Raw genomic sequence first — 24,872 nt, forward strand, 5'->3', positions numbered from 1 at the left:
ACATTTGGGAGTGAAGATATCTGGCACCATTGTAGCATAAAATGCTAAGAGAAGTCCTTTATCTCAAATCATAGGAGATCCAAGATAATTACTGCTCATACTCATGGTCACATCTGATGGAATGTCCTATCATTGAATCCAAAATGTATAGAAAACACAATGTAATTACAGGCTGCAGATGCTTAGGAGGACTCTCACACTTGAACTCCATAGGTACTTGACTGACAAATAAAAATAATACTTATGTGTTGTAATGGATCCTATGCACCTCATTTTGCATTTATTTGAAAGTTCTATGCAATATAACAACATCAGTCATCGAGTGATTCCTCCATAACTATGGTCTATCTAAGTGCATGTGTTCCATAAAGAGCTATGTGTATCATGTGGTATGATTTTGATATGTTGTGAGCTTGATGCTTCTGGTAGTTTTGAGTTGTTGCTTTCAATATGTTCTTTTTATAGCTCTACCTGCATTAACACAACAACACAAGCCATTTGCAGGAACTGCAGTATCATCCTGCTTCAAATCGAAAAGGAGAAAATTTACATGTTTATTTAAAGAAGGAATGAAGTGTTTCAAAGTTTCCCTCGTTATACAATGAATCATTGCTTAGCTAACTTCTTGTTTAAATAGCAAATGACTCCTCATTGTACAATTGATACTGCTTTGGTTGTATTTTTGTCTTCATAAGCAATGGAGCCTGCTGCAGTTCAACTTAATGAGCAGAAAGGCACTAACTGAAGCAGAAGCAATGTTTCAAGGTAAAGAAAAACAATTTTCATGGAGTGAATGCTAGACTCATTAGATCAATGAGCAAGTCTGAGACGCAATGATAGAACTTCGATGAAATATCGTAATCTACAGCCTGCAAAGGAATCTAATTCACATCAAGAATCATGTCAGAAATATTCATGTAGACTATTTGATTATAGAAAGAGACATATCTGAGAACTTTGAAATGATGTATGATGTTTAATCCATTCCTAGCAATGAAATGGAGTCTGAAACTGTTCGAAAATCCCAGGACAACAGTAAATCAAAAGGTTGCAAGATCTTCATTTCCAGACAAAAATGCTTAAGGTCAACTTGACTGAGGAAACCAGCCAACAGATTAAATCTGTGTTCACTCTGTATAACAGTGAAGAGGGCTTGCACGTATATTTGTCAAAGATCAAAAGAAGCATAACGTAAGTGAATCCAATTTTGTAAATAAATCAAGTGATCAGAAGGCAAAGTTATGTCATGTGTCATAAGAACCAAGTCTATGAACACCCCCCCCCCCCTTCTCCTCAGGCATCTAAGGAAACGGCTCGTTAGCCCTCACTGGCAGTCTCCCAACTCGGCGCCGAAAGACCCAGTGTTCTCAGGCTGTGTACATCTAGGGAATACACACTCCAGTCCCACCAAATCCATGAGATTGGGATGTCTGTCTCACCCAAGCCCTGATTTGTGTGAATGCTGCGTGCTCTTTTACAACTCGGTACCAAGAAATAACAGACCACACACTGTACATAATTGAAGAAATTTATGAATATTAACTTAACTAAAGGTTAGTAAAGAAGAGAAGGGAAAAAAATACAAGAAGGGCCCATTATAGTTAAACAGTCAAATGTGTAAAAGTTGGAACTCACTCTTCCAAAATTCATATTGACTGATCCTCAGTAGACTTCGACACCTTACTTCATCGAATCATGGTCCCCACTGGATCCAAATCTACGACCAGTTTTCTCCAGCATTTTCTCTCTTCATCTCCACCGAACAAACACTCACACATGTGTCAGGCAAAAAAAAAAGTCCTGCTCCTCGAGCCTTCTCTCCTGATTGGATGGGTCACAATATGAAACACTCATTATCTCTAACCATATCTCAAGCACAGCTTCTACAGAAAGACCATTACGTGAAATACCCTACAACATTCGCAGTGAAACCTTTACCAGGGCATTACACTCTCTCCCACCAAAAATAGTCATGTCTTCATGACTTTGAGATAATTTATCACCGCTTCATGAATAACACAAGTTTTCAAAGGAATTTTGTGATGTCAGGACCTCTGATTCAGGTGTAAATGGCAGTAGCATATCTCACTGAGGGGATAGGTGCCACACTCTGTTCCCCCCACACGACATAGGACAGTCTATCTGGGGGTTTCTTGACTCTTTGAGACCTCCTTACCCCATCCTATACTTCTTCAGTTTCAGACATTCCCTGCGCTCTTTCCCATCTATATGGGGAGGCCTCTCCCTGTCCATTACTTGTGCCTCTCAAAATCTCCCCTTGCCACTTGGCTGAGCTCAGCTTCGTGCCCATTAGAGTCCAGTCTCCCATCATTGTCTAGCTGCAAACCTGGCTACCCACTGGTAGTTCCCTCATTTTACTTGCCTCAGTGTGAGGTAGGTTGGGAATCTCTTCATCAGTTATTGGGGAGTTTGCAATGGGCAGCATCTACCACACCCCCATTCCCTCACCCTCTGAGTCTGTATCACATTCAGTGGTGGGTCCAGTCTAATCCTTCCTGCTACTGGTCCTGACCAGTCTTTCCATTGCTTGTCCTTCTGAACTTCCATGTCATTGCAGAGTCCTCTTTCTAGGTGTAGGGTCTATGTCAGGCTCTGGGTCAACACGTACCTCAGAGGTGGTTCCGATGGAGAATTTTGACAGGTCCATTTCCATCCTCTGGCTTCACCCAGAAACTGGTACATTCAGCATCTGACTCTCCACTACATACGGCGTAGCCGTCCAATGGTCAGCCAACATATGCTTCTGAGGTAGCTCCAAGTTCTTTATGAGGACTCACTCTCCAGGCATCTGTTGGGAGAACTTAACCTTTTGATGTTATCTCCTCTTATTTCTTTGATTTTGCATGGTAGCCGACACCTTTGCTAGTTCATAAGCCCTTAACATTCTTTGTACAGTTGTAGCAGTGGACTAGATGTCCAACATGTTGACTCTACTTCTTCTTCTTACTGATCTTCAAGTTTCCGAGCATGTCTAGCAATGTCCGGTTGAACCTCTTGGGCTGGGGATCACCCTGAGGATGATAAAGTGTAGTCCTTGTCTTCTTGACTCCAAGCATGCTCAATAACACATGTGTGAGCCTACTCTCTAAATCCTTTCCCTGATTGCTGTGTATCCATCTGGAGAGGCCATAATGAATCAAATACTTTTCCCATAGAACTTTGGCCATGGTGGATGCCCTCTGATTCTTTGTAGGGAAAGCTTACACAAATTTGGTGATCCACAATAACCAAAATATTTGCTGTGTTGCTAGATTCAGGCTCTATTGATAAGAAATCTATATACACAAAATCAAGTGCCCGGCATTCTGCAAGTGGGATAACAGAGCAGCCCTTGTAGGCAGTGTTACGAATGAGGAGCAACTCTGATGGGCAGAAGGGTGCAAGGTCACCCCCGCCCCCTTTTTGAGAATCACAAAATCGCTACTATTTCGGGTCTGATACCCAGGAAATGAGAGAGATAACAGCAAAGACAGTTGTTATTGATAAACAGCTCATGTCAGTTAATGAGAGAGAGACAACTCAGAGATACACAACGTGGAATGTCTCCTCCTAACAAAAGCGGAACGGAACCACTGATTACTGCTATTGTCTCTTGAAGAAGGATTGTTTATTGAGTACTGTTCTATTTATTGAAACCCCTCAGGGGGCAACCAGAGTGGGCTGGTTTGATGGGTTTCATCATCCCAACCTGATTGACACCTGAGACCCCGTGAGTGGGGATAAAAGTAGGGTCTGGGGCAACACCCCTCAGACGCACCAGGAGAGACGCTACGAGACCGGTGGGGGCTTGTGTGTGTGTCCACCCTTGCCTAGGTGACGAGTCCTCCATGGAACGGTCTAGCTAAAGGACGGAGGGGTCATACGTGAATGGCCACAACAACAATGCATCGACGGATCAAGATTGTAAAGGAAAGTCGGCAAGTAAATAGCTGTTACTCTCTCTCTCTCTCTCTCTCTCTCTCTCTCTCTCTCTCTCTCTCTCTCTCTCTCTCTCCAACAATTGCAACACAGCGACCAACAACTACCGCAGCCTGCATGAACTGAACTGAACTTTATATTTCCATCGGACAATTCATTATCCCTAGACAACGATAGAGCTTATTTCTTATTAATTATTATTATACCTGCACTTTTAGGTTTAGTATTGATGATGTATATTATCTGTATATTTGCATTGATATTATTTTTGTGTATTTTTAATAATAAATACTGTTAAAAATAGTATCACCAGACTCCAACGGATACTCCTGTCTTTGCTGGTAAGACACCCAGTTATGGGGTTCGTAACAGCAGCATCTTCCTCTGTATATAATGAATGCACAACTTGCAGTACTCTTCAACCTCTGGTTTCATTCAGGGTCAGTAGAACTGTTCTCTGGCCAATCCATAGGTCTTGTCAACCCCCAAATGACTAGAATCATCATGAAGTGACTTCAAAACAATCCTCTGATATTTCTCAGGCAGAACCAGCTGGGAACATTGAGGCTGGTCTGGAGGAGATGTGACCCGGTGTAGAATATGGCTCCTCAACTCCAGTCTGGGCTATTCTCTCAGTAGGAGAGACACCACAGAGTGTTTCATCTTGTCTGCTTGGGTCATGTCCCCTTTCACAACCCCTGATCAAACAGTGCCAATGCACAGATCATCTCACTGAGTGGCTGCCACTTCCCCGGCCTCAATTCTGGCAAATGCTTTGTCTTCAAAGCAGTCAAGGTTGCACTAAGCTTGTGGAATGGCACAACCAGAAGCTCCCAAATGATCCACCACTCATTTCAGTCCTTGCCTTGCCTCTGACTTCCCTGGGATGGAAAACAGGCACATGGTGTTCACTCCAGGGGCAGGAATGTTCTCCCATTCTCCGTCCCTGTCCAGCCCTTCATGCGCATGTCAGAGCAAAGCATCGGCATCAACGTTCCTGCTTCCCGGCCGGTACTTCAGGCAAAATCATAGGCAGACAACGCCACCAACCACCAATGGCCTGTGGCATCCAGTTTCACCAAGTTCAGGATATAAGTTAATCAGTTGTTGCTCATCCTCACCTCAAACATGGTACCATATAGATAGTCACTTAGCTTATCCACCACAGGCCACTTCAATGCCAGGAACTCCAACCTGTGTGTGGGGTAGTTTTTCTCAGAGGGTGACATACTCTGGCTGACAAAAGCAATAGGTCTCAATCCTGTGCCCTGAGCCTGATACAGAACACCCAACCCCCCCCCCCCCCCCCGAGCACTCTCTGCTGACATCTGTATGCAATACATACGGCAATCGGGAGTCTGCAAAAGCCAGCATAGGTGCTTTCATCAACAGCTTCTTCAGCAATGAAAGACCTCTTCACATTTTGCATCCCATCTTGCTCCAAAAGGCTCCAAAGGGCTAAGATAATTTTCTCTTTTCATCCTCCTCTCTTTCTTCCCCGATGAGGGTAACTGCACAGAAGCAGATTTAAAGGGTGACTCACTTTAGAGTAGTCCTTCATGAATCTCTAATGGTACCCACAGAATCCAAGGAGCGAGCACAAGGCACTCATTGTCTGGAGCCGTGGCCATGTAATCACTGCTTCTATATTAGACAGATTGTAGCTACTCCATCTATGAGACTACATGCCTAACATAGTTGACAGACATCTTGCAGAACTGGCATTTGTCCAGAGAAAGTTTTAATCCTTCAGCTTTCAGGTGGCCCAGCACCTGCAGTAGCCTCGCTTCATGTACCTCCAAGGTGGACCTGAACACGATGAGAGCATCCAGGTACACCAGCACCTCCAGCAAGTTCATATTCCCCACAGTTTTCTCCAAGACATGCTGGAAAGTAGCCGGAACTCCTTACATGCCCTGACATGTCCAAGTGGACATATGAATGCCGCCTTCTCCTTGTCAGCCTCACTCACGGGTGTCTGATAATACCCTTTCTCAGGTCCAGCACACTGATCTATTTTGCTCCATTCAGGCGAGTCAATGCATCCTTGATCCTCGGAACCATATAGTGGCCAGGGACTGTGAGTTGGTTCAGACTCCGATATTTAACACACATTCGTACCTTCCCATTCTCCTTCCTCACCACCTCTATGGGGGACACATTGAGATTCCTGGACTCAGTGATGATCCCAGCTTCCTTCATCTTCTGCAGATGCTGCCAAACGTCCTCCACTTCAGCAGGTGCCAGTCACAGCTAACTTTTTCTAATAGGGGTGTCCTCTGTCACTTGGATAGTGTGGTGAGTTCCCACATCAAACTTGTCAGTAGAAAAGACATCTTCCAGTTTCAACATCTTCTCTATCAACCTCTTCCAGGTTCCCAGGAGTCCTCAAAGTTGAATGACATGGCAGTCAATTTTCCTCTTTTTGGAGAGAGTTTCTCCCCGGCTAGTCTGACAGGGACCCTTGACATTACCATCATGGGGAAGAGGTGTGCCATTGGCTTTCCCCACCTGAGGGTGGACTCCAGCTCCGAAGTGTTCCTGGCACTCACTGTCATCCTGTTCACCTGTACAACTGAGGGCTTCTGAAGTTCCGGCTTCACCAGTACCCCAGCAGGTAAGCCTGACTCCTCTTCGTGGTCTTCTGAAGGAGCCATCAAGAGGGCTTTGGCCTCCGATGTTCCTGAAAATTTGGGGTTCCGATCACTTTCGCTACTTCCCCGGGTCATGACGTGACTGGTTTGTATTGGGTACACCACACAGTCCCTCGTTTATGCTCATCATCCAACCTAGTGCGGCCACTCAGTTCCTCAAAAGCAACTCAGAACACAGGGTGAATGGACAATATTTTCAGAAACTCTCTCCAACTTTCTCCTTGTAGGCTCCCACTAGCCTCCTCACAATAGGAGTATTTGTTCCCACAAGAACTGAAGCTCCACCCTTCTCGACTGGTTCCAGACAAGCCAACACTAATGTATCGAGGACCTCAGCTACTCTCACAGCTGCCTCTGAAATCTCCACCTTCAATGACAAGTAACCATCATACAGGCACTAAGACCCCAGATCTCTAGTACACTCAGTAGCGTCAATGGTAAATGCGCCAGATACTGGTTGTAAAACAAATTGTACAGCAGAGTAACCTGAAAGCCTGTGTCACGTATGGCTTTAATATAAATACCCTCATTCCGTAGCGATACACTGGAGCTTGGCTCCAATAAGCCTTCAGGAATAGGTGTTTTTGCTTTAGTGAGTTCCTTTTTTGGGTTCCTTGATTAGAACATGCTCCCCCACCACCCCAAGACACCAGGCCATTCCCTCACTGGGTCTCCTCTAAGTTTCCAAATGTTTCCCTCTAAGTACCCAGGGACTCACTTTCAGAAGGTTTCCCGTCCTTCACACTCCCCCCGTTGTCCTTCTTCACCACAGTTGTAATAGACAATTCTGGTTGTCCCCCCTTTTTATGTACTTAGCCCTCAGCTTAGTACACCCCTCAGTGAGTCAGCCCCCTGTCAGCTTTGTCATGCTTGGAGGCCACACCAGCTGATAACAGCCAGGACACCTTAGTTCTGACCTCTGCCACAAACTCCTTTAACAGCCCTAGTTGTGGGATATCAGGGGTCACTTCAGCAATGGGGGCCACTACCGAGGACTGTACCCTGCTGACAGAGGCCTCGCACTCCTCCATCATATTCTCCTCCTCTATTACTTCTCTGATCAGCTCAACACACGAGGGAGGGGTACGTGTCATATGTGACGTTCAGAGGCCAAAAGTGATCATGCCCTGTGACTGTGCATCTTTCTCCACTTGGTCCATCCTTAACTGATTCAGCTTAGCAGGTTGGATGGTCCTTCTACGCCACATGCAACTCAGCTATCTCTCAGGCTGAAAAATAAAGGGGGAAAGTTTCTCCCCCTTCTCCTGAAACATTCCGAAACCCTGTCATAAGCTTCACTGGGCTTCCTGTCACACCAAAACATTTTCTAGCGCTTGCATGCAAGCTGCGGAAGTAGCCAAAGAGTTTTGGGTTTTAAGGATCTCACCATTCAGCAGTCGGACCTCTCAGACTCTCATCCAGTCTCTGTCCTTTCATGTTATCAGAGCACTGCCGCCCGTGCAGCATCTGAGAGCTCTGCTCCACCCACGTATCATAATCCTCCTCCCCCTCGGAGCTCTGTCTCCGAGAACATCCTCAGCCTATGATAACTCGGACTCTCTGCCAGAGCACTTGGCCATCTCTTCACTGGGGATGAAAGGGCCAATACCAACTCAGGGTTCTCACCCCTCGCAGAAGAACTCATTAGAGTTCCAGATCAGACCGCTCCTTACTCTAGCTCCGCAGAAACAAGAGGCGACATGTCTTTAAAGTCTCCGCCCCCAGCTACAGGAAACTCGGCTTCCAATTCAGCCTCCTCGCCTACACCCCCCTCTTTTCAGAGAGTATGGACAGCTCGTGGCCCCCATTCTCCCAGGTCCCCACTGCCATTACGTCAATGCTAGTCTGAACTAAAACAAATTCTTTGCCTGCCGTTTTGTCAAACCTCCGCTCCATGATTGCTACCGTTCCTAATGCTTCAACGGTACTTAAAGTCCCAATCAACAATTAATCTGGGCTATGAATGTCCACTCCACTCAGTAAACAAGCATTATCTACAGGTAATCCCATAGATTTGCACCACCACCATGCCTGCAACATCCATAACTACGTATCTTAATCACTTTACCGAACAATAGTTTCACAGGCTTAAACACACAACCAACTTGATCAACGCTCAGAGCATTCACACAGCATCCAATGAAGTCTCCACAATGAACCCCCTTTCTTCTCAAGCGTCTCTGGGGAAACAGCTCGTTAGTCCTCACTGGCAGTCTCCCAATTAGGAGATGAGGGTAGATGAAGGTAGTTCAGTGGATATGATCCACATGGATTTTAGTAAGGCATTTGACAAGGTTCCACATGGTAGGCATATTCAGAAAGTCAGAAGGCATGGGATCCAGGGAAGTTTGGCCAGGTGGATTCAGAATTGGCTTGCCTGCAGAAGGCAGAAGGTCGTGGTGGAGGGAGTACATTCAGATTGGAGGGTTGTGACTAGTGGTGTCCCACAAGGATCTGTTCTGGGACCTCTGCTTCTTGTGATTTTTATTAACAACCTGGATGTGGGGGTAGAAGGGTGGGTTGGCAAGATTGCAGATGACACAAAGGATGGTGGTGTTGTAGATAGTGTAGAGGATTGTCGAAGATTGCAGAGAGACATTGATAGGATGCAGAAGTGGGCTGAGAAGTGGCAGATGGCATTCAACCCGAAGAAGTGTGAGGTGGTACATTTTGGAAGGACAAACTCCAAGGCAGAGTATAAAGTAAATGGCAGGATACTTGGTAGTGTGGAGGAGCAGAGGTATCTGGGGGTACATGTCCACAGATCCCTGAAAGTTGTCTCACAGGTAGATAGGGTAGTTAAGAATGCTTATAGGGTGTTAGCTTTCATAAGTCGAGGGATAGAGTTTAAGAGACGCGATGTAATGATGCAGCTCTATAAAACTTTAGTTAGGCCACACTTGGAGTACTGTGTCCAGTTCTGGTCGCCTCACTATAGGAAGGATGTGGAAGCATTGGAAAGGGTACAGAGGAGATTTACCAGGATGCTGCCTGGTTTAGAGAGTATGGATTATGATCAGAGATTAAGGGAGCTAGGGCTTTACTCTTTGGAGAGGAGGAGGATGAGAGGAGACACAATAGAGGTGTACAAGATATTAAGAGAAATAGACAGATTGGACAGCCAGCGCCTCTTCCCCAGGGCACGACTGCTCAGTACAAGAGGACATGGCTTTAAGGTAAGGGGAGGAAAGTTCAAGGGGGATATTAGAGGAAGGTTTTTTCACTCGGAGAGTGGTTGGTGCATGGAATGCACTGCCTAAGTCAGTGGTGGAGGCAGATACACTAGTGAAATTTAAGAGACTACTAGACAGGTATATGGAGGAATTTAAGGTGGGGGGTTATATGGGAGGCAGGGTTTGAGGGTCGGCACAACTTTGTGGGTCGAAGGGCCTGTAATGTGCTGTACTATTCTATGTTCTATGTTCTAATTCAGCACCAAAAGACCCACTATTCTCTGGCCTCGTACATCTAGGCAATACACACTCCGATCCCACCAAATCTGTGAGATTGGGATGTCTCTCCCACCCAAGCCCTGGTTTGTGACAATGCTGTGTGATTTGTTGCCTGTTACAGCTCATTGGCCAAGTGTTTAAGGCTTTGGGCTGGCGATCTGAAGGTCTTAGTTCGAGCCTCAGCCAAAGCAGCGTGTGTGTCCTTGAGCAAGGCACTTTACCACACACTGCTCCTGCACATTTATAGCCCAGTGGCAGCAGTTGGTGCAGTATAAAGGAGAAAAAGTAATAACAGACCACACACTGCATATAATTGAAGAAAGTATATTGATGAATATTAACTTAACTAAAAGATTAGTGAAGAAACAAAAGAAAAAAGACAAAACGGTCTCATGTTAATTAAACAGTCGATCATGCACAGGTTGGAGCTCACCTGTTCCAAAAGTCACGTTCACCAATCCTCAGTAGACTCCGGCACCTAGCTCTATCAAATCACGGTCCCCACCAGACTGAATCCTACAACGGGTTTTCTCCAGCATCATCTCACGCTGAACAAAGACAAAATCTCACCAGTGTCAGGCACAAAACAGACCCCGCTCGCCAAGCCTTCCCTCCTGATTGGATGTCTCACATTCTGAAGCACCCGTTATCTCTAACCATAACCCAAACACGATATCTACAGAAAGACCATTACATGAAATACCCTACATTAGCAGTGAAACTTTTACCAGGCATTACATGTAGGAGTTCCTTCTTATTAGAGTTAGCAAGGCTCCTGTAGCTCAGGATTACCATGTTGGTCAACTTTGTCAAAGTATTTTCCATGACCAACATATCCCTCACTTTGCCAGTGGGAGCAAATGGGTAATACTTCTATCAAATTAAGTCAAAAGAATTGCCTATTTTCTCTCCAACACTGTCAAACTTTAGTCTAGGTATCAGGAACTTTCACAACACTGTTGTTCATGAAAATACCCCTAATTTCTCCATGAATGCACCAGAGGTTTCTCAGCTCTGACTGTACTCTCTCAATTGCATAGTTGCCTTGGTATGGTAGACTAATTCCACATATTCCCTTTCATTGATCTTTCTACCTAATTGAGATCTAGGCTCCACTCTATTGCAAAGAACTGAAGAAAAATTGCACTATTAGCAAATAAAATGTATCATAAGCCCCTCTCTTAGTTTGTAGAATTATCCTCCAGCAAAAATAAACCACCTAATCAATCTGCAATTCCAATCATGCATTGACAAAGGGGCTGCCTATTTAATGGTATGAATAATGGCTGCTGAGTTCAGACTGGCCAGATCCACAGTCTATACCCCAAGCATAAAAGAGAGAGAGACAGACAGACAGACATACTTTATTAATCCCGAGGGAAATTGGGTTTCATTACAGCCGCACCAACCAAGAATAGTGTAGAAATATAGCAATATTAAACCATAAATAATTAAATAATAATAAGTTAATCATGCCAAGTGGAAATAAGTCCAGGACCAGCCTATTGGCTCAGGGTGTCTGACACTCCGAGGGAGGAGTTGTAAAGTTTGATGGCCACAGGCAGGAATGACTTCATATGACGCTCAGTGTTACATCTCGGTGGAATGAGTCTCTGGCTGAATGTACTCCTGTGCCTAACCAGTACATTATGGAGTGGATGGGAGTCATTGTCCAAGATGGCATGCAACTTGGACAGCATCCTTTTTTCAGACACGACCGTCAGAGAATCCAGTTCCACCCCCACAACATCACGGGCCTTACGAATGAGTTTATTGATTCTGTTGGTATCTGTTACCCTCAGCCTGCTGCCCCAGCACACAACAGCAAACATGATAGCACTGGCCACCACAGCCTCATAGGACATGTTCAGCATCATCCGGCAGATGTTAAAGGACCTCAGTCTCCTCAGGAAATAGAGAAGGCCCTGACCCTTCTTGTAGACAGCCTCAGTGTTCTTTGACCAGTCCAGTTTATTGTCAATTTGTATCCCCAGGTATTTGTAATCCTCCACCATGTCCACACTGACCCCTTGGATGGAAACAGGGGTCACCGGTGCCTTAGCCCTCCTCAGGTCCACCACCAGCTCCTTAGTCTTTTGGTACGGTATGTTAGAAGTTTGGAGAGGTAAGCAGTAATAGTAAGCAGAGAAGATATGGAGTAAGGGACATTGATATAACTAGTTTGTAGAATGATAAGAGGGGAGTTGTTTTTTTTCTACTTAATGATTAGCTAGGGTCTAAAACTATGTCTGACAGTGTTATTGAATCAGAAACCCTTGCCATATTCAAAAGGTACCCTGGTGATTGTCAGAGTAATACTCACAAGCGTATAAATCAAGAACTGTGCCAAATGACAAGGTCCACTTTTGCCCAGCATGGACATAATTACAGAATGCTGCACATTCTGTTATTTCTAATAAGAGCAGGTTGGGTGGAAGACTGGAAAATTGTCAAAGAGATAGTGATAAAACATAAAATGAAAAAGGAACTGTAACAAAAGGAGCTTAGACAGAGGCAAGATCAGCCAAAAGGTCAAAGACTACAAGAAGGTGTGAATTGTGGAGTAATAAAGGTTTATTGAAGCCTCAGCCAGTCCAGTCCCTAGATCTGCCAGCAACAGGTGCACACACAACAAAAATGAAGTCAAGGCTAGTAAACCAGCCATTGTCAACAAGAACAATTTGATTTTTATGAAATAAAATACAAAACATCAGTGTCATTACAAAGGAAATATATATCAATAATGTGCTATCAAAGGAACACGTTTAAATTTTACAAATCACCTACAATTTCATTTTCTTGTATTTTACATGTATTTATTTACTTAATTCATGTATTTTAAAATATAACAATTGGAAGTTAATAGGCATTTTGTCTACTTTTTAAAAGTGAGAACTTTGTCAGATGTCACTTTATAGAGGTGCAACAATAAGCAATAATTTGTGTTCATTTAATATGAAGAGAATTGTGAAGAATTAACAATATTTTTAAGCTATAAGTAAATAAGTAAATCTTCAGCCCCATAAGGAGCGGCTGTTTTTTTTAAGAGTAGCACAATAAAGTTAGTGTTCACACCAAGCTTCATTTCAGCAAAAGCTGCCCTTTTCTAGCCCTTTTGGAATCAGAATTATTCACACCATGTTCCCTCCATCATATAAATGTAGGCAAGCAAGATAAAATAGGACCGTGCATTGATATAGTGTGTTTCACAATTTCGAGGCGTCACTGAACTTTACTGACAATGAGATAATTTTGAACACTTTGAGTAAAACTCAGGAAGCACCATGAATCTTTCATAATGCACAATTCACAGCATGTGCTATATATCTACGTCAGACTAAAGCTGGCAAGGAACATCAGTCCATTGCCCCTTATTTCTATCCATAGTGAAGACAACAGAGCATTATCTATGCATTAGAGATTATACAGACTTCCTCCTACAGTATAATTTTACAGATAATCAAAGCCCTGAAGCGACTCTTACTGCATGTACCTCTCAGGAAATAGCAGTGTGAAGAGCCCACCACCGCATGGCAGGTGGTCACACACGGCCTTTGATGACAGCTGGGAGGCAGAGGAAGAAGAACAGGGGTTGGAAGACGAGGAGGTTGTGTCAGGTGTTACTTTTAGCCAGACTAATCAAATAAAGAAAGCCTAACTCCAAGAACCAATCAAATAAAGAAAAGCCAACCTCCAAGAAGTGGTCTGTGATGCTTGCAAGAAGCTTTTGGAAGAGTTCATGGTAAGTAACATCCATACCACACAGGCAATAGGTGATGAACAGCTCCATCAAAGTAAAGGGTAACCACTTCCTCTTGAGATTTAAAGGTATTACCAATGTGAAATTCCCCTTGGAGTCATTCCAGCCAGATTATCTGACAGGAATTTCATAAGTGCAAGACCAGATCAGAATCTGATAATTTCAAGGTAAAGAATATAAATCCTGTATCACCAAATTAAGAAGACCTTTTCCAAGCACAAAGAAGGAGTACACTGGAATGGTCTGGATGAAAGGAGCTGCAGTAAAACTCAAGTACATCCAACAGGATAAATCTGCCATATTCAAATGTCACCTCATCCACCATCCCAAATGTACTCCTCTTCCACCATCAGTGCCCACAGTATGTATCAAATTCTAAAAGGACTGAAGCAATTTCCCAAACCCATCATCACCTGCAAACCATGACTCCCATCATCTGGAAGGACAAGTAGAACATGGAACAACCCATCAGCTATGTTTGGCTCCAAGTCAGAAATCACTTTGGCTTGGAAGTACAGTATGTTATCATTCATACGTTACACTAATAATGACTTCATACGATGGGTGGATGATTGACAGGGAGAGCTCTCCCCATTCTACCGTGGTCATCTTCTCACCTTATAGTTTTAGCCAGCTCAGTTTAACCGGAGCTGAAGTACAATTGGAAAAGTCAATGCTGTAATCCATTTAATATAAGCTATCAACAATAAAGCCCAGACAACCACAGCTAAGATAATACCTTTCTGTGAAATTTACAACTGCTCCTATGAAGCTGTTGATTTATTGTTAGAAGGATACAAACTGACTTTTGTGATGACAACAAGCAGCTAAGGATCTAGAAGGCCTGGCTTTATACTGCACCATCTCCATAACCTAGTCATTTACAAAAATTACTGGATCCTCATGGACTTGATCAAAAGCTCTGACTTACCTGCACATGTGCATTGGCTTTTTGGTTTTTCAGATGGCAAACCACAATTGGCATCATTAGCAACATTCCAGGTGGATAGGCAGTAATTGAGGCACTGGCAACAAAGAAGAGGTGGAGGCACAATGCTACTGTAGTGAGAGAAGGTTGTAGATTGGTCCTCCATGAAATCTCTCTCACTACAGCAGCATTTGTACAAGTACTCTCTTGCTTTTGATGTATGTATAGAATTGTAATGTGAAGGTGTAATTTACTTGCTGGTCCGAAGTCAGCTCCAGCATGCCAGTCATTGATTGGCCGGTTTGAGGGTTGCAGTTGCTCTTTCCCATTGGTCCACATGCTCCACGGTTCCGGGCACCTCAGGGGTATGAGGAAGGCTTGTGCAAGAGACTCGCTTGCTTTCCTTTGTCTCCAGGGGCTCATCTCCATGCTGAGACCATGATCAGTGCTGAAGAAACATTGGGAAAGTACTGCAGGTATAGGAGGGCCCACACTCACACTTAGCTAAATAACAGTTGGTTGAATGTTTAATTTTTTTAGTTGTGTAACTTGGGGAGACTTAACAAAGTACCCGTTGAGTTAGAAATGTTACTGAATGTTTAGTATCATAGTTTATGTAACCGGGTGGCTTAGATGTACAGTATACTTATTAGATTTAGATGTTTGGTCAAGTGTTTTACCATTTGTCTGTAAATAAATGGTTAATATGCTTACTCATAATCAGTGCCTTTTGTCACGCTTACCAAACCCATGAACCTGCTTCCCCATAACATCTGGTGCTGCGAGTAGGGTTCAGTGGTTGGACAAAAGATGAATATCTTTAGAAGGTAAAGTGCATCTTTATTCCAGATATGAAAAGCACATATTTAAGAGGGAAATGGGCAATTGGGGAAATAACTCATTGGTAGACAGTCAAACAAAACATTTGGAATTCATATTTTGGAAGATTGGGGGGTTTGGGGTGCATCCTAAAAGTTGTTGTTTGTGCAAATATAGACTGTCTAAATACCCAGAGACTAATCAGCAATGAGTGAGTTTGTGTCTCCCTACATTACAGAATGTCAAAGTGGTGGATGCTGACTTGTGGTGGGAGGTCTTATAACATGCCCCCGCAGATGGCATATGAATATGTTAACGTGTCAGGTTGCTAGATCAGTATGAGTATTCTGAACCATGCCATGGAAGGGATGCCATTAATACTGAGTCCTTTTGGTGACAAGGAAAAAGACTGTTGGGAGGAAATTGTCCAGCTTCTCAGGTTTTGGAGTTCTGTTTTGAGGGAAGCTGGGAAGGAGAAGTCCATTCCCGCCAACTTCACCCCATAGTATGATAGCAGCCTTAACCCTTACATACTATTCAGGTCAAATTTGACCTGTTTTGACTTTTGACAGCAGTAAAAACACCTGAAATGCCATTTTTTTAGCCGAAATTTGATGACTTTTCCTAAAGTGACCCAAAATAAACAAAAATGAGAATATTTAAAAAATTTATACTTTTGTACAGGTTCTACAAGTTTTTGTACATTGAGGTTGTTCTGGGTCAAATTTGACCCGTATCTATTGAAATGGATTTTAGATCTCTGAAATATTAATTAAGGATTAATCACCCATATGTTAATGTCAGATAGGCTATTTATACATTATAAATAGTTATGTGGTTCAAAATTCGGTATAGATACTCGTTATGAGGGGATTCTTGGGCCAGGTCAAAATCGACCCGGACCATACTGTGAAGGTTTAGAATATGAACAGTATGTAAGGGTTAAGAAACTGAGCCTTAGTAACCCCTGGTGGAGTGCTTTATGGGCTGGTATGAACTGTCTAACTCGAAGGTTCTGATCTCAAAGTGATTCCCAGGAAGAAAACAAATGTAGGTGTAGGCAGTATGGTAGGCGCAGGTCAAACCAGTTGGTGGGACACAGCAAGTGTGAGCATGAACAGTATCCTGGGACAACTGTAAACACCAAATGATGCTGTGAAGGTGGGCACTGAATGCCACTTACTGGATATGCAGCTCATGGCCTGCCCATGAGTCCCCACAGGGTGCTACGGCTGCTTTCATCTGGGGTATGTGGTGCCATATGTACACCACCTCAGGGCTCTGGATGAGCACTCTGCCCATGTTGGTCGGCATAGTAGGAAGGCCAGGGGCAGAAAGGCTTTAGATGATAGCCTTTCTCAGTATGGTACTGTCTCAAGAACTGATACGGATGGTCTTGTGCTGTTACTGGTCAAGAATCCTGCACCTACTGTGCATTCCTAATGAGTTGGGGAATATCACTCACCTGACCGATGGCTGATCACATCTAACTGTTGGTGGATAAGATTAAATGGGGGGTGGGGAGGCAGTCCATAGTTATTACACCCCAGGAGGCTGGTGGATTACTGTTATACATGGGGTGGGGGTTGACTATTGGATTTATAGTACTGGGTATTGTATTTTTGTATTTTATATGTAGCTTAGTGGGGCGTTTGTGGGGGGGGGTCATGCTAGTTTGAGGGCTGCATTGTCATGACGTCACGTCTTTTGAGATAGTAATGTGAAGACTTAATTTATTTGCTGGGCGAAAGCTTATTCCACCGCACCGGTCACTGATTAGCCCATAAAAGGGATGCAGCAGCTCTTTCCTAATGGTTGCCTTCCACGCCACAGCATCGGATTCTGGTTTTGGGTTCCTCAGAGGTATAAGAATAGCACGTGCAAGAGATTCACTCTCTTTCCTTTGTCTCCAGGGGCTCATTTTCACCCTGAGGTCATGACCTGTGCTAAAGAACCATGGAGAAAGTGCTACAGATATAAAAGGGGCAAAACACACACTTAGCTAAGCATGTTTGTTGAAATTTTATGTTGTGTAACTTGAAGAGACTTAACAAAGTACCTGTTGAGTTTGAAGTGTTACTGAATATTTAGTATTGTAGTTTTTATAATTTAGGATGCCATAGATGAGTACTTGTTTGGTTGAGTGTGTTACTGTTTGCCTCTAAATAAATGGTAAAGGTGTTCACTCACAATCCTGGTCTTCCGTTTCACCCACTGGATCCTCGAATCTGTTTCCATGTTGCAAGATTTCCTTGGGATTCTCTTTAATCCTACTTGCTAATGAATTTTCATGGACCCTCCTGGCTCTCCTAATTCCTTTCTTGAGTTCTTTTCTGGCTTTTATAATCCTCAAAGGCTCTGTTTGATTCAAGCTTCCTAAGTTTGGCATACTTTTCCTTCTTCTTCTTGACTAAATTCATCTACTTTCCCTTTCAAGGCTTACATAAAAGACATTGAGCTTATTGGGGATTGAAGCATCACAGCCATTTATGCTGTTAGATTCACCTGATAGGATGCAACAGCATGCAAACCCTGCCACAGGTGTCATGCATCTGAATGTGATACTAAATTCACACAGAACTGCCTTTTCACTCTCACAATCATTGTTTCTAGGAAATGCAGGTTGTGTAAGTTGTACCTGAATATCTTGTAGTATTGTGGATCACTGGTCTTGAATGCCATGGATCTAGCACTCAGATGACTGAAAATCTCCTGGTTGATCCACGGCTTCAGGTTTCAGAAGACTCAGTATGTTCTTGAAGTTGGACAGTCATCTATCCAGGTCTTAATGAAGTCAAGGATGGCGTTGGCATATTCATTCAGATTCAAAGAGGAATACCAGTCCACTGATTCAAAGCAGCCTTGTAAAATGGTCCTCAACCTCCCTTGATCTTCTTCACGATGGATACTGCAGTCCTCAGTTTCAGTGTATATACCCAGAGCAGAAGTGTAGCCAGGTGATTGGATTTGTCACAGTTTGTGCATTTGTAATATCACCAAACAAGGGACTGTGATAGCTACTCTGGGGAGGGCGTGAGGTGCAATAAAGAATGAGTCAGTTGGGCTGCTTCGGTGCTGAATTACTCTGTGACTATGCTTAAAACAGCATAGGTTTCAATGGGTACATTTGATGTCAGAGAAATGTATACAATGTACATCCTGAAATTCTTCTTTTTTGCAAACATCTTTGAAAACAGAGAAGTGCCCCAAAGAATGAATGACAGTTAAATGTTAGAACCCCAAAGCCCCCCAAGCTCCTCCCTCCCACACATAAGCAACAGCAAAGCAACAATTCCCCCCACCCCCACCAGCAAAAAAGCATCAGCAACCCCCCCCCCCCCCCACACTGAGCGTGCAGCAAAGCATCAATAAAGACACAGGCTTGCAGTACCCCAAAGACCACTCGTTCACTTGATAGTCGACAAACCACAGGCTCTCTCTCTGTCTCCTCTCTCCCTCCCAAAAAAGGGAAAAAGATGTGGCCCCATTTCACTGATATTTGGCTTTTCTTGTGGACTGAAACTGAAATGCTAGAATAGTTTAGTTGGTCAAGCAGCACCTGTGGAAAGAGAAATCAATTAATGTTAAGTCTTTTCTGTAAGAAGGTTTGAGCATACTGGAGACATCTTGTTTCAATTAAAATGAGCCCCACTGAGATCACATCTAAAATATTGTATACAGGTCTATCATGTATGTGTGCGCTGTCTTCGACTGTGTTGTATGGTGGTAGTCAGTGCCAAACTGACCAGTAACATTCAGGGTGAAGGGAATGTCAATGGTCTCTGACTTGTGCAAAGATAGATAGAAAATCTAAATCAAAGATAGAAAGATAACTTAATAGATACCGGTGCCTGGACAGGGTGGTGATGTCACCAGATTCTATGCTTGTCTTTCTGGTGTAGAATTCTGTTGTTTATATTTCAAGTACTTTGTCAAAAGAGGACCCCAGTGCAGTTGGCTTTCCCAACTACTTCCTTGTCAATCATACCTTTCAAGGAGTTTTTTTCTTCCCTGACATTGAAATCTCTAGGAACATTTAATGTTAAATTTAAAACCATTATACAGCTGTTGCCAGCACAGACATCATGGAGCAAAAGGGCGGGTGCTGTGTTGTACTGTTCTTAAAGCCCTCTGTGGCCCAATCCATAACATCCAGGCTTGGAACACATTCACAGACGGCTCTGGAATGCTGCTCCTGCATTAGAGTGTTGTGGAGGATCATGGGACACTCACTTATCCCAGAGGAGGAGACACTAAGATAACAGACCAGCCTGACTGCACATTTCACTCCCACTGCTTCCTTCATTGACCTGGCCATCTCCTGTCCACTGTGTCATATGTGGAACATCAAGGTCAAAGTCAACGTATCTGAACTCCTAGGCTGTGGGAATAATTTTCAGCTCTGTAACTGCTGGAGCTGTCCATGAGTGTCCAAGCTTCCTCAATCCCAACCTTTATGTTGACAAGGAAAGCTGCCTGTGGGTGACTTATCTGAATATGGAATTCCGGAAATCAAAAGGGAAATTAAGAATGGAAGGAGAGTTCATAATCCAAGGGCAACAAGATTAAAAATAAAAGGAGACAAGGAGTAGTGCATGGAGCACAAACATTCATACACACACACACCTCTGAAAGAGGACTTTTCCTATGGCCTCTTCTTCCACTAATCCACCATTCTCCTACCGCTGAGCAACCACGATCCTCCCAATCACTGAATATTTTTTACTTCTGTATCTGTCCTGTCTTCTAATTCTTCCTTCAGATCACCTTCCTCTAACCCTTATATCCTTCTCTGTCTCTCTTGTCATCCTGCAGATCAATGTCCTCATTCCTTCCCTCCACACTGCCCAACTCTTTTCCCTACCCTCTGCCCTCCACCCATTTCACCTTCTCTACACACATTACACCTTCTCATCATCTTCTAGTTATCGAAGCACAGAGTATAAAAGCAGGTGGAGTTAATCTGGTACAAACTATAGCTAGAGCACAGATTGGATATTATTTGCTGATCTGGTCACTAAGTTACAGAGAATGTGGAATTACACTGGAGAGCTGCAGAGAAGATCTCTGAGGAAGATCTTGGCTATGTAGAATAATTGGCTTGGCTGGTGTTGTTTTCTTTGAACACAGACTTGGGAGAAAAATAACATGTGTATAAAATTGTCAGTGAGGAGTCTCTAGTAGCAACTCCAGTAAGAGCCATAACTCTTGAGGTGTGGATACTAGAACTGAAGTAGTGATAAATACACTAGTGAAGAGCCCTGACTGATAGACATCATCAGCAGGTAAGTTAAAGGGGCATACCTGAGACAAATGGTGGTTTGCGATTTCTCCATTGAGATGATCATTCAGATGAGGCAATGGTGCTCATATACTGGCAGCTTCACCAGTGGTATTGACCTCATTTCCAACTTCCTCCCATTACCACAATCTCTGGAATGTGTCCAGTGCCTGGGGTAATAAGATCTCTCTCATTTTCTCCATTCCCCTGACTAATATCTCCAGATCTGTGAATATCAGTTGTTGCCTTTGGCAGAAGTCTTCCAAAACCTTGGAATGACATCCAGCAGCAGTTGTCAGCAACGAGTAACTGCTCTTTGAGGGGTGAAAGCTTCAATTAAGTAAATTTCATCTTCTGGTAGCAATGAACAAAGTGTACAGTAGTCTCTTGGAGGAGCCAACAGAATCAGAGGCACCACAGTGTCAGACAGCATGGAAACAGAGCAGCCAGCCATTAGCCAAACACTTCTTCTTATGAACCCATATCTACCATCAACCACATACTGTGCATAATTTGCAGAGCTCAGTTAATCTACAAGATCTGCATAGCTTTGAGAAGTGTGAGGAAACCACAGTACCATGAGGAATCCATGGGAGTCACAGCGAGAAAACGTAAACTTCACACCAGGTCACTGGAGATGTGAGGCAATATCTCCGCCAGATGTATCTCATCTAAGATTAGTTCTGAATAAACGTCATCATACTTTGAAGTAGCAAGTGAACGAGCAAGATCATTGCAGGGCAGGAGCCATTCGAAAACAACAGGTCCTGTTGGGAGTGAGTATGTTTTGATGTAGCAAGTGAGAGAGTGAGATAATTGAAGAGTGGGAGCTATTTGAAAACAACAGGTCTTGTTGGGAGTGAGTTTTTTTGTGTGTGCTATACTCTCTGCCAGAGCCTCGGCGACCACTTTCTCAAGTGGTTGTCTTGGAGGTAAGTGGTCCCCCGTGTCCTTCTCACAGCGCAGTGTTTTTTTTACAAGGCCGAGTTGTGAACTCGACGCTCAACTCGGCATGGATGGAAAGCGTGTCCGGGAGTGGCCTGACTGGATTCGAACTCGGGAACCTTCGCTCCGGAGTCCGGTGCTGATGTCACTGCACCACCAGCTGGCCAGAGTTTTATTTAAGCCAATAAAAAGAAGCAAGATGTAAGCAGAGCAGCCATTGTGTGAGTGGTCATCATTAGAGTAGGCCAGGGTTATAGTGGGAGGCTTTGGCTTAACAGGCTTCAGTGAGAACCGTCGGAGGCCAAGGGTGCAGAGTAATTTGTTCTTGTTTATTTGACTGGAGAACTTCAGCTTTAGAAGTTAGAGCCAAAGGTATAGCGAGCCTGGCCAGAAGAAGCTGAGTAAGTGACCTAGGTGAATACAAAAATTAACGGTTTCAAAGAGAAGGCACAGGTAAGAACAAGTAAGCTTTTTATTGGTGCCTGTAAATTCTATGTCGGTAGTTCAGTATGAGCAAAATGGTTAAAGCAATGGAATAGACCTCCACGGAAATCTGGGATTTTAGGGTACCCCACAGTCTGTCCGTTGACTACATCTGTAGGAGGTGCACCCAACAGGTGAAGGAACTGCATCTGGGGCTGAATGTACTCAGGACCTTCCAGGAGGCTGAAAACATCGTACAGAGGTGGTTACACCCAAGGTGCAGGCTTCGGATAGTAGATGGGTGACTACAAGGATAAGTAAGGGTTGTAAGTAGTCAGTGCAGGGTTCCTGTGTGTCTGTTCCCTTCCGCAACAAGTGTACCCCTTTCAATACTGCTGGGGGGGGGGGGGGGTAACCTATCGGGGCACAGCAGCAGTAGCCGGGCTGGGACATTGTGACACTGTGGTTGGCTCTGAGCATCAGCAAGGAAAGGCAAAGTCAGGCAGAGTGATAGTGATCGGAGGCTTGATAGTTCGGGAGACAGATAGGAGTCAGTGCTGCAAAAAAAAGTCACCAGGATGCTGTATTGCCTCACAGGTACTAGCGTCCAAGATGTCTCAGAGGAGCTTTAGTTTAGATTACTATTTTTTTTAAATTTTAGCTGCAGAATCTTCTCGAGGAGGAGAGTGAGCAGCCAGAGACAGTGGCGCACACTGGCACTGATAACATAGGTAGAAAGGAGGAAGCAGTCCTGTATAGAGAGTATAGGGAGTTAGGAAAGTAGCTGAAGAGCAGGACCTCCGAGAAGTTATCTCTGGATTAAACCAGAGTCAAGGCAGGAATAGATGATAGTACAGATGAATGAGCAGTTGAGGAACTGGTGCAGGTGGGAGAGTCTCAGCTTCTTGGATAATTGGAACTCTTCTGGGGCAGGGTTGATCTGTACAAAAGGGATGAGTTGCACCCAAACTGCATGGGAAACAATATTCTGGCCAGAGGGTTTGTGAGCACTACTCAGAAGGTTTAAACTAGTTTGGCAGAGGGATAGGAACAAAAGCATCAGGTTGGAAAGTGGAGGGATGGAGAGGTAGGTAGGTAGATGACAGGGCCAGTAAAAAACAGGCAAGAGCAAAGTAATAAATATAATCGGGTGGATAGTTTGAAGTGTATATATTTAATGCGAGGGGTATCATGGGTAAAGGTGATGAATTATGATGCTGTCGCCATTACAGAGACTTAGTTGACAGAGAAGCAGGAATGGGTGCATAATGTTTCAGGGTTTCAATGTTTTAGAAAATATAGAGAGGGAGTTAAATGAGGTAGGGGAGTTGCACCACTAGTCAGATACAAAATCACAGCTGCATTCAGAGGGGAAATAATGGAGGGCTCATTCACTGAGTCTACATGTGTAACACTCACAAACAGAAAGTGTGCAACCACACTGATGGCTTGTACTACAGACCCCCAGTAGCCACTAGGCCATGAGGAATAGATATGCAAGCAGATTAAGGGAAGGTGTAAAAACAAGAGATGTTGTCATGGGGGACTTCAACTTCTCTAATATAAACTGAGACCTTCCCAGTTCAAGAGATTTAGATGTAACAGAATTTATTAGGTGCATCCAGGAGAGTTTCTTAAACCAATATTGTCGATGGGCCAAAGAGAGGAGGGGATTTACTGGATCTCGTGTTAGGTAGTGAGCCTGGCCAAGTGACCAACCTTTCTGTGCTCAGGGTACAGTGACCATAACTCCATAAGGTTTAAAACAACTATAGATAAGGATATGTGTAGACGTTGTAGGAGGGTATTAATTTGGAGCAGGGCAAATTATGAGGATATAAGGCAGGAACTAGGAGAAGTTAATTGGGACCAGCTGTTTTTGGGCAAGTCCAAGTCTGACATGTGGGGAGTGTTTAAAGATCCACTGCATAGAGTACAAGATAGGTATGTTCCAGTCAGAATATAAAAGAACCTTGGATGTTGAGAGAGGTGATTAAATTATTCAAGAAGAAAAAGAAAAAGTATGTAAAGCTTAGGAAGACAGAATCAAACAGAGTCCTTAAGGATTAAAAAGAAGCCAGAAAACAACTCAAGAAAAGAATTAAGAAAGCCAGGAAGAGACTTGAAAGTCCTTGGCAAATAGGATTAAAGAGAATGCCAAGGCATTCTGTACATGCATCAGGAGGATAACCAAGGAGAGGGTAGGATCACTCACGGATAAAAGGGGGAACATTTGCTTGGATGTGGAGTATGCGGATAAGGCCCTTAATGAATATTTTAAACCAGTATTTAAAATGGATGAGGATAGGGAGGATGGAGATCAGTGCCAAGAGTATTAACATGCTAGGGTATTTTGAAGTAAATGAGGAGATATTGTTGGGTCTCCTAAAGAGAATTAAGGTGGTTGAAGGGTCTTATTCTAGCTGGAGGTCTGGAAGTCTGTGTTCCACACAGATCTGTACAGGTGTCTCTGTTCTTTGTGATGTGTGTGCATGTATAGAAAAGAAATAGCAGACAGGGGTTAACCCAGCCAAATATGAAATGGTGTACCTTGGTAGGTCAAACGCAAGAGACAGTACATTGTTAAGGGCAAGATCCTTAACAGTGTTGATGAACAGAGGGATCTTGGGGTTCAGGTTCATAGCTCCCTGAAACTGGCTACACAAGTTGA

Source organism: Hemitrygon akajei, chromosome 4, assembly GCF_048418815.1.
Source record: "Hemitrygon akajei chromosome 4, sHemAka1.3, whole genome shotgun sequence".
Lineage (NCBI taxonomy): Eukaryota > Metazoa > Chordata > Chondrichthyes > Myliobatiformes > Dasyatidae > Hemitrygon > Hemitrygon akajei.